Source organism: Chelonoidis abingdonii, chromosome 6 (assembly GCF_003597395.2).
Source record: "Chelonoidis abingdonii isolate Lonesome George chromosome 6, CheloAbing_2.0, whole genome shotgun sequence".
Classification (NCBI taxonomy): domain Eukaryota; kingdom Metazoa; phylum Chordata; order Testudines; family Testudinidae; genus Chelonoidis; species Chelonoidis abingdonii.
The window spans coordinates 116,441,647-116,452,356 of NC_133774.1; the positions used below are offsets into that span (position 1 = coordinate 116,441,647).

Genomic DNA, 10,710 nt, shown 5'->3' on the forward strand with positions numbered 1-10,710 from the left:
TTGCTTTTCATAAGAGAAAGTGGTATGAAGCATAATCAGTCTATAGAACATTTAAAAATTGACAGTCTCTCATCCAGACCCTATTTAAGAATATATTTTCTTTGAAAGAGTAGGCTGGATAAGGCAAGGCAAGTGAGCAAGTGTTTTCACATGGAACTGGTAAAGTACAGAGCAGGCAGCTGTTTTCAAGATACAGTCTCTGCCAAGGTTATACTGTAAAACCTAGCTGCAGTGGCAACACATTTGCAGGGAATCCTCACGTCTAATTTACAACAACGCCTACTAGGCTATAGTGCAGCTTGTTCTTCAATACTGGCAGTTTTCCTGAGCCTCTCAGCTGACCATCAAAACCCACCTTTGCACAATATTTTGCCATCAGATACTTACTATTTGAATGAAAGCTGCAAAACCAAACAAACATTTCAAATTCTGTTGCAAGGCTATACTCCAGTACAATTGTCCAACACTGAAAGCCAATTCTTCTCAGGTACAGCAGTGTAAATTCAGCACTAATCCATTAACTTGTCTACATGTATACAGATAACAGATCAGAAAGAAGGGAGTTTGATTTCCTGCTTAATAATTGAGGACAAGGGTGTCAAAAAACCCAAACATTGTTCGGTAGTCAATTTGGATGATACTGCAGTTAGCTCAAATTTATTTGAGCTATCAGGAAAAGAAAGTTTCATGTTTTAAGACAACTGTTTCTCATAAAAATAGCTGTGGTCAGCACTCAAGAATTTTAACTTCTGCTAACGAACACGTTAGAACAAAAAAAAAATGATGGGATGCATCTTTACACGCAAATCAAATTCAATCAATTGTGTTTTGTTTTTCAGGGATAAATGGTGGTGAACAGTGGCAAGAAGAGATCAAAAACCATTAGTCTGAATAACAGTAAGATTTTGTCATAAGCAACCTTTTACCACTGCAGAGATCTATAAGAAACTTAACTATTACAAGTAGGTAAGTGTAATTTTTCCCCCTTCAACTCTACCTCTGAAATAATCTAGAGCATTGTAGAGTGGCTATGCTGATTTGGGGAAAGGAGCACAGAAAGGAAGAGGTAGGTGGAAGAGCACAGTCTTTAGATTCTGCTAGACTAAAAAGACCGGGTTCTCTTACCTTCCCCAACTGATCTACCTTAAATCTATTAAAATACTAATTTAGCTAACTCAGTGGAGGGGGAGGGACTTTTTCACGGTAGTCTAGACTAGACCTTATTGAGCCAGGAAAAAGATTATGATAGAAAATATTTTAAATGCCTCTTTTTTTTTTTTTTTGTAAGTAATCACCTACAAGGTAAGCAAATTCATACATAAGAAGTGTAAGCTTCCCACATATGTACAACAAACTTAAGTCTTCTCCTACTTTGGTGGAAAAGTAGCTGACTTAAAGGCAGTCATTAAACAGGACATCCTTTACTCATGACACTATTTTATACAATAAAAAAATGGTGGTGACTAAATGCCAAAAGATCACACAGTGTGAGAGGGACTCACTTTCAGTCTGCGTAACAGAATAAAACAGCATTAACAATAAACATGATTAGGCCAGTAATGTGGGAAGATTTATGCAAATGCTAACTAGCATTTTCAAGACTTATCAGTTACTCTGAAGACTAAAGCAATTAAAGTCTTTACTGTGCACAAAAAAAGGACCAACCATTTTGCTGGAACAGAACACACTGGAATTGAGAAGACTATCACTGTGAAGGGAAATGTCAGTTCAAGTATGGCTATAAAAGGCTTTTGAAAGGGAAAATAAAACCTCAGTATGTCAAATTTTAATGTTAGAATGCGTTCCCCTACAGTTTCACGGTTCTTTGCAATTAATCTAGCTTCCATTACTGCCAATGCTATGTACAACCAAAAAAAGACAGTTACTCTGAGTCACCTATGTTGTGTAGGTCAAATAAACCTCAGATCCCTTTACAGTTGCATACTAAATCAGCAGGAGGTCTCTTCTTCCACTATGAGAAAATAAGCTGCAGAAAACGTTCAGGGTCTGCTTGAAGTCAGTCACCCCAAACACACTTAATCTCTAAAAGATCTAGGAAAAGAGTTAAATGTTGTCTATGGACTCAGATCTCTTTGATTTGCAACAAAGAACATAAAAACACCAAACCAAATTGAAGTTGTAGTTCAAGTTCTCAACACACTGCCACCCCCTTTACTCCCCATTTTAGATGGTCAGAGTTGATTACTAATGGTTTTCTTTGCATCCTCCCATTTTTGCCAGCCCAGCGCAAAGAGAAAAATCACACGAGACACAGCTATAGTAGATTATTCACTGAATATATCAAAAAGTTACTCATCTAGTCACAAAACCAGTCATTGAACAGATTAAATTCATAACCAGTTACTGAACTGTATAAGGAAACTTCTGTGGTCAAATGAAATATTTCTTGTCCAAGTTCTGACTTCACAAGTGTTGCATTCTAGTCTTAAGGTGTTTGATAGTCACAATCTTGAAACATTAAGCAAACAATTTAATTTACTTGTGCTTAAAAAAAAAAATGTAATTTCATCTCCACTGATGCCAACACCACATAATTAGAATATTTCACTACAAAATTTCAAATGCCGGTCATACTACATAAAACTGAGCCAGAGTTCTAGGACAGAGAAGAGATACTCTAAGGTGTGGAAAATCTTGACGTTACCAGGCATTTTGTCCTCCTATCATCAATTATTCCATGTAAGCCAAAATGGAAGGGTAACACCAGAATGAGATAACATCCATTAAATTAAAGGAACAAATTTAAAAGTGGAGTAGAGGGATTAGTTATGCATTGTGTAATAAGAGTAATATCAGGAATTCACTGCCACAAGGTATACCTGAAGACAAAAGCTTAGTAGTATTCAAAAGAGAGGATTAGACATTTAGATGAATAATGAGAAATCAAGCTATATGAAACAGGATAAATTTTAAGGAGGGACAAAGACCTTTGTGTTTCAGGAAGTAAACCATGAACTAAAATCACAGGGGTTAATGAAAAATTCCCTATAGGCAATTTATTCCATCACTATCCATAGTGGTTTTTTTGCAACTTCTTCTGAAGGACTTGGTATTGGGCACTGTCAGACAGGATATTGAACTAACTGACTCCCTGGTCTGACCCAATATGGCCATTCTTATGTTTAAGTCTTAGTATTAGATGCTTGCCTTTAGAGATTCAAAACACTGAACAAAGTTTTCTTCACAAATATTCCATTTTCAGTTTTTGCTTGATGCCAAGCCATCAACTTCCTTGCCTTGCTGTGATTCATTTCTTTAAGGTAGAGAGGTAGGAGTGGTTGAAGAGTAATGAGTCAAAGTTTCTAGAAGATGTGCTAGTGAAGTTGTGCCTCCACAGTTTTAATCAGTTAATCGGCAACAGAAGATGAAAGTCTGCTTATTTCCTGTTTAACTAAGATAAATATAATCAGCTTTTGTTGGGATGCAGTTATCACCTTGCCTTGTTACACATCACAACCTTTAGGTACTGTCTATTTGGACACATCAAGGTGTAGTGGTACTAGTGGTCAGGAACAGCAGGGCTGAGGCACTTTCTTCCACAGGGTGGAGCGCTGTGATAAGCTAAGGAAGCCAGTGCCCCAACTTTCCACATGTGCCTTTCCCCACCCAGGGCCAGCGTCTGTACTTATGCACAGTTCACATTCACTGTAGACCGAAAGGATGAGAAACCCTTTCATATTTTAAATGTGCACGCAGCATTTCTGAAGCATGCAGACCATTGAAGGTGCACAAGTTATTCTGGGGTTCTTCAAGCTAAAGGCAATATGAACTGTGCACAAAAATAAATGCTGCCCCACGGCGCAAGTAATGATTCCTTGATCTGTGTAAATTGATCCAGGGAGAAGATAACAATGCATCTATCAACAATTAAATCCAGGAAGAGTGAGATCAGACCTGGGATAGTGGGAGGTAAAAAGAGGTGCAGAGTATAGAGAGAATGGACCGATAGGTGTGTAAGAATGAAAGGCCATGTTAAGGGGGGGGTGGGGGGGAAGTAATCCAGAGTGTAGAGCAGGGGTCAGCAACCTTTCAGAAGTGGTGTGCCAAGTCTTCATTTATTCACTCTAATTTAAGGTTTCATGTGCCAGTAATACATTTTAATGTTTTTAGAAGGTTTCTTTCTATAAGTCTATAATATATAACAACTATTCTTGTATGTAAGTAAATAAGGTTTTAAAAATGTTTAAGAAGCTTCATTTAAAATTAAATTAAAATGCAGAACCCCCCAGACTAGTGGCCAGGACCCGGGTAGTGTGAGTGCCGCTGAAAATCAGCTTGTGTGCCGCCCTCCCCTGGTGCAGAGAGAATGGACCGATAGGTGTGTAAGAATGAAAGGTCATGTTAAGGAGGGGGGAGTAATCCAGATAGAGGAGTTTACAACAAAGAAGAGTCCAAACAATGCTTCCTGTCATGGTAGCAGGTGCTGACGCTGAGTTTATCTGAGCTACAACAGATGCGTGGAAGGAGGAGAAAAATAAGGAAGAAGGATAGGACATTCCGGAGAGATTACAGGAAACAATCAAGGAAGGAGGAGAGAAGACAGAGCTAACCAAGTAGTCAAAGGGAAGAAGAGACAGACAAAAGCTATTCAGCAACAAAAAGCACCTCCTCACTAAAAGATTGTGCTGATTCTTTTGATGCAAATACTAAGTACTGTATTACAGTGTAGGAACAATGGTCAAATTATTTGGTTAAGACCTGGAAAACTAAATATTAGCAAAAAGAGGGATGTATTAAAGTTTTTTTTACACAAGTCCCTCCCCAGAGTTCTGGGAGTCAAATCTTGATACCTCTTCCCCATGATCTGAAGCCTCCAACACATTTAGCTCCTTCTCCTGCCATCTTTCTCCACCTGCTATGCTTGCATATGCCTATCTGAACTTTCTTCTTGGTTCAAGTCTCCAATCCCGTCCCTGCCCTTCAACACAGTCCTATTTAAAAAAAATTCTTTTAAAAATAGGTTAATCTAGAACTCTTGCACATCAAGTTATAGCTACACTTCTCTAGCACAGAAAAGGGAGCCAGAAGTCATCTGTATCAATAGCCTTTCACCATCTACTCAAACATTACACTTAATTGTTCAACTGATAGGTTCGCATTTAAGCTCAATTGTACAGAAATTTTAGCAAATGGGAACGTCACCCTTTTTCTGCAGGTACACTCTTGCAGTAGGCACATGGGTGACACCAAGGAACGACTCTACATCGATCCCAAATCAGTCTGTTTACTGTAGACTGCTGTTGATGTGCACTCTCTCCCGCCCCTTTTTGTGTTTGCTTGTCTACATCATGCCTGCCCAAACTCAGCAATCACAAGGATATCTTCAGTTTGCAGCCCCTCAACCACCACGCTTAGGGAAAATGACCACATGGACTTGCCAAAAAGCTTCTTAGGAAAAATGGCAGCTCGCACTGCAGAGGGGTGGATGATCCACGGCAAGGAAAGGGAACTACAGATCAGAGGAGATGGCATCTCACTCTGTGGGAAAGAGGAGTCCATGCAAGAGTAAGACTCTCTCTCTTTTTATGAGAGTGTGAACGTGCACAGAAATTGGCAGACGAGGCGCAGTGCGGGGGCTTTAGTGGCCAGGACTCCCTGCTGGCCAGGGCTCTAGGAAGATCGGGCGGCAAGCGGAAGGCTGGAGGACGGTGTGGAAGACAGCGCCCCACGAATTAGATGCATCTGTTCTGCACCTTGCCCGGCCCCTCTACACACCGCGCTCCCTCCCTGCGGCACACGCCGCCGCGCCCCCCTCCGCCCCTCGCTTGCCCGGGGATCCTAGCACGCGGCACAGCGGCGCTCAAAGGCCCCGCTCCCTGCCACGCCCAGAGCCCGCCAGCCGCTCCCCTCCGCCCTGCCCCCCGCCTTTCCAGCGCGTGCGAGCCCGCCCGGCAAGCGCGAGGCGCGACTGTCTCCGGGAGCCGGTTCCAGCGCCCAGCTGCTGCCCTGCACCGCAAGTTGAGGGTGAGGTCCGGCGGCGCTTCGCGAGCGCTCCCGCGGGAGGCACAAGCCCCGGGGAAGGGAGCGCGCCCCGCCGCAGTTAGCCGCGGGTGTAACGACACGGTCGAGTGTTTAGCAGATCCTAAGCGGTGCATCACCCCCAAACAAAGCTGCAAACAAAAGGCAGCGGCAGCAGAGAGAGAAATCTCTGGACGCTGCAACCCCCAGACTCCCGTACACGCTGCCATTAGAGACGAGACCACAAACGCTTTGTTAGCTACACCTCCCCACCAGCAAATAGCCTCAAGTAGCTGGTTTCCAGTGCACGCAGAGCAGGCTTGGTCTTGCAAATTATGAACAACTCAGGGAGTCCTAAAAAAAAAAAAAAAAGGCCCCATATGCGCCCCCAAAAGGGAAACCTGGATCTTCATCTCTGGGGCAGCAACAGCAGCGGTTCCCACCTGAAAAAAAAATTTGCTCTCATGCCCCGCTTTATTTTTTAACTTACTCCGGCCCTGCGTTTGCAGCGCCACGTCAGCAAAGATCCCGATCCAGCTGCGGCAGGGACGAGTGGCCCGGGCGCTGGCGGGAAAATAAAAGGAACCCCACCTTGGGCTGCTTGAGTGACACCTGGGAGCGGCCAGTGAGGGCACCGAGAGCCTGCAGCAAGGCGAGGCGTCAACGTGCCCGACGCGAAGGGGCTCCGCCCCGGCTCCGCATATATGCGCGGGGGTAGCACACTCCCTCCCCCACTGCCACAGGAATGAGCACAGCCCATAACAACACGAGTATTGCAAGCTGCACTGGAAAACCCTCTAGAGCCCCAGTGTTTTGCAAATGTCCCCTAGCTGCATCCTGCATGGAATTGCTGAGCTGATTTCCCTCCCTCCCTCCCCCCAAGGAGAAGAAATTATTCTCCTCCCAGACCTCCCCCCTCCGACCTTTATTTCAGAGGCCACTTTAAATAGAAGGAAACTTTGCCGATAATATTTGTTCTGGGGACCTTTCATACACCTAGGGATCCAGTAAACTATTTCTAGCGTATAATGGGCTTGAGAGTTGCTGGCCTGTTCTCCCTGGGGTCCCCATGCCAGAGTCGGAAGAAGAGCTGTAGAGTAGTGTGCAGCCCCAGCAGTCTGATAATCATGGAGTAGGTATTTAGTAAAGAGTCACTCTTCCATCCCCGCCCATTAGTAATACAGTATTGTATGGAGCAGGCCCACGCTGTGCCTCTGTGCAAACTCATGCCCTCTGCAGTCTGAGTCCTGCTTTAGCCATTAGAACCCAAGCGCACTTCTAGCAAACAACTAGGCGGTGTATTAATTGCTCTTGCCCTATGCTGAGTTCATTGTCATTAAACACCTGAGTGCCTCATTAGCCACAACAGATCACCTGCCCATGTGTAGGACATGGGGGGAAAACAGATTGTCTAAGCAATGCAGTTCAGGGGCTCCTGCAGTCTAGAGGTAGAAGAAAAGTGGGGGGGGGGGTTAAAAGCAAGATCTCTAGTTTAGCTGTTTCTTGATTCATAGAGGACTGAAAAGTGCTTTCTCTCTTTTAGAGGAAAGACAGTTTTATGCTGGGGCTCTCGTTATTTTTGCCCCCCCCCCTCCATCCTAGCAGGAACAATTTAATATAGATTTGGCGGGGAGGGAGAGAGGAATGTCACGTTTTTCCCCCTATAGTTTATATACAGTATGTTATTAAAATAGTCAAAAGACCTAAAGCACCCTCAGAAGTCAAGAGGGGCCTACGCTGCCTCTATGGCTACCTCCATCTCGCTAAAATAGCGCTTTAGCTGGAGTTCGCTCCTTTGGACTGAAATAGTAAGCAAATAGTCTCCAGATTGGTCCCTGCTAAAATTTAGATTCCTAGTTCAGTAGTTCAGCTCATTCTCTGGTTGGAGATAAAATGCACTCTATAGATGGGCTTAGCTTTTAGCAACAGCATGCAGTTAATGGTACTTTCTACAGAAATGGCCTGGGGAGGAGGTGTTTAAATGACTGGATAGTGTAGACTAAGCTCAAGGAGCTCAGTGTTGGTCTGTAAGATGCACTTCTCAGCTTCAGGCATATATACCCCTCCACCCTCGCAGAAGTCTGTTAAACTCCGATATTTGTAAGCTATAAATCCAGGTAGGACACACAACCTCCACCTCTCAGTAACAGTCTTGTCTCATAGATCTACTCAATACTAGTCTACAGCTTCTTTCCCTCAAACCTCTACCAATCTGGATGCTCTTCTTTTGAGGGAATATGTTTAGCTAGGTAGAAAATAGGCTCCAGTGAATGGTTTTAACTGGAAGGGGATAGTCAGATTCCTCAGAGCTAAGTACCAGTACTAAATTGTTGAATACTCCTTTCGCCTCCCCCAACAATAAAGCTAGCTCTGTAACGTGTAATTATTAGTTAATGTACCGTCTCAACACCCATTTCACTACCAAGACTGGGATGCCGAATGAAGGAACGTACCCAACTACCAATTTGCCACAGTTGTACAGCTCTCGTGATGGCTCTTTTCAGACGTGCAATAGGTGGCTACGTAGAAACGTGATGGGCATAAATTAAACAACAATGGCAATGCGTGGTCCTGTCCTTTACCACGCTGCAGTGCAATCCTTTAGCGGCTCTAAAATGCCGCCTAATCACATCGTTTAATACAGGACAGGAAGGAGGCTGAAGATACGGGGCACCGGGGCACCCTACTAACCCCCCACCCCCTGCTATTACCACCTCATTTTGCTTCTGCCACTAGATGTAAACTTCTCCCATGCAAGCCAGACTTCCCTGGTTAGGTTTCCCCAACGCAACAATCGGGAGGCAGCTTTATTTTAAACAGGGGCAGGATTGAAGTTAAAATTGAAACAAGCTCGACCAGCCAGTTACAGTCTGGACCAGCAACGCCTCCCATGCTCAACCATTTTTCTCTGGTGGCAGCCTGACAATAGCTAAGAGAGGGAAAAGGGGGCTCAGACTGCCGGGATGGCTACAGGGTACTTACAGGGAACGGCTTTTTCAGCGATGAAAGCTGTAGCTACTGTAGGACCACGGACAGTGGTTGGCGTGTACCTCTCTGTCCTTGCCAGCTCACGCCTTTCCACTGCCTCAATACGAAGCATTTTTAGCTTTCCCAGAACAAAGGGACTCTTGTATCCCGCATGTAGACTGAATCCTCCCCATATCGGCTTTTAATTTTCACTCGAAGGTTTGAAAAATGTCTCCCCCTATATTACAGCAATTCATTCCCCCCAATTGAACCTTGCATACCTTCTTCCCAGTCATCAGTTTTGACAGCTATTTACCCGCAGCTAATCACACGGGCTGCATGTACTTGGTCCAGACCACTACAAATCGTATGCGGTAGCCTGCATGCCGTCTCGCATCCCTTCAGAACTGACAAAATGCTCTAGGGCTAATGCAATTAGACTTGGGGTCTTATCCCGCCTAATCTGCAAACGTAGGTTTATCTTTTCAAAGCGATACTCATTCATTCGTCTGCATGATGTGGGTCCCTTCAGATGTTTTACGCGAGGAATGCATTCAGAGTTACGTATTCCTATTGTAAGAACTTTAAACCACAATCTAGCTAGTTTATAGCCTAGGCACTGAATATGTACATCTGCTTGAATGCAAAATAATGTATATTTTCTCCTAGTGGTCTTAATATTGCCAATATTTCCAGGTATTTGTCCTAGCACACTGTAATGTACACGAATTGCTTTAGAGGAAACATATGCATATGTAATAGATTTAATTCTTTACTGCATGCATCCTACGCTTTCTGGTATTTGATTTAGACAGTGTATTAGCTATCGAAACATTAAAAGAATCAAAACACAACTTACCTTTCTCTCTTCAGCTTAAAAAAAAGTAACGTTGAAGTTCTCCCAATACAAAGGAGTAAGAAGCAGATGGATAGTTCGCAAGACAACACACAAAATCTAAACTGTGGACAGTTTTAAACAGAAGCAAATAAAATGAAAATGCTTTCCCTCCCAATAGTCCAACACTTAAAAAAAATCAGGACGATTAAAAGGGAAAGGAAAACTTAAAATAAGAAATGTGAGAAGGCTAGCCTCCTATTGCAACACAACTCAACAAAAAAGGGGGAGGGGAGAGAAATAAAGGAAGGAACAAAGAAAAGAAGGGATGAAAGGACGCGTTACAAAGACGGTCTCTTTCTCTCTGTCTCCTTGTTTCTTTTTAGTAGCTCGCTACAGAAGTAAAATGCTGCATCTCTAAGTGCGAACAGAAATAAAGGGGGAGGACGTCTTAAAAAGGAGGTGGACTGGATCACACAGATTTATAGCAACCGTATCACCCAGCGCTCCTCTGCTTCCGCACCAGAGTGTGCGTGTGTGTGTCTGCAGCTGTGCCAGCCTCCCACCTATCCCGGGCGCCACGCGCGGAAGTATACGCCGAAACCCGATACAACGGAACCTGCTGGCAAGCCTGTGCGCCGCGATTGGTGCGACGGGGTTCCTCAGGCGCCGCCCTGGCGCAACAGCAGTCTCGATTGGCTGCCAGCCGGTGTCAATCTGGCACACTCAATGGAGTCCCGTTTCAGGGTGAGTTGCGCCGAGAGGTACCACACTCAGCATCGGGGCAAGGCGAGGATATAGGAGACCCGGCGCAGAGAGCAACGTGGGCTGGTTCTGCTTGAACTATCAGAGTTTCCCGCGGGGTGCAATCTTTATCCGTCAGAAATCTTGCTGCTGTAGAAAGACACGGCACTGTGGATTGACCGCCG

General features: G+C 44.3%; 1 protein-coding gene across 5 annotated transcripts in view; it reads right to left on the reverse strand.

The window, feature by feature from the left end:
• The window catches only part of ELAVL2 (ELAV like RNA binding protein 2), a 159,130-nt gene extending 148,801 nt beyond the window's left edge, over positions 1 to 10,329 (reverse strand). For all 5 annotated transcript variants that reach the window (XM_032795438.1, XM_032795437.1, XM_032795436.1 and 2 more), the window contains exon 1: positions 9,806 to 10,329. The gene's annotated coding sequence lies outside the window, so the exon portion shown is untranslated. The remainder of the gene's footprint in view (positions 1 to 9,805) is intronic.
• Between the last annotated feature and the right edge of the window lie 381 nt (positions 10,330 to 10,710).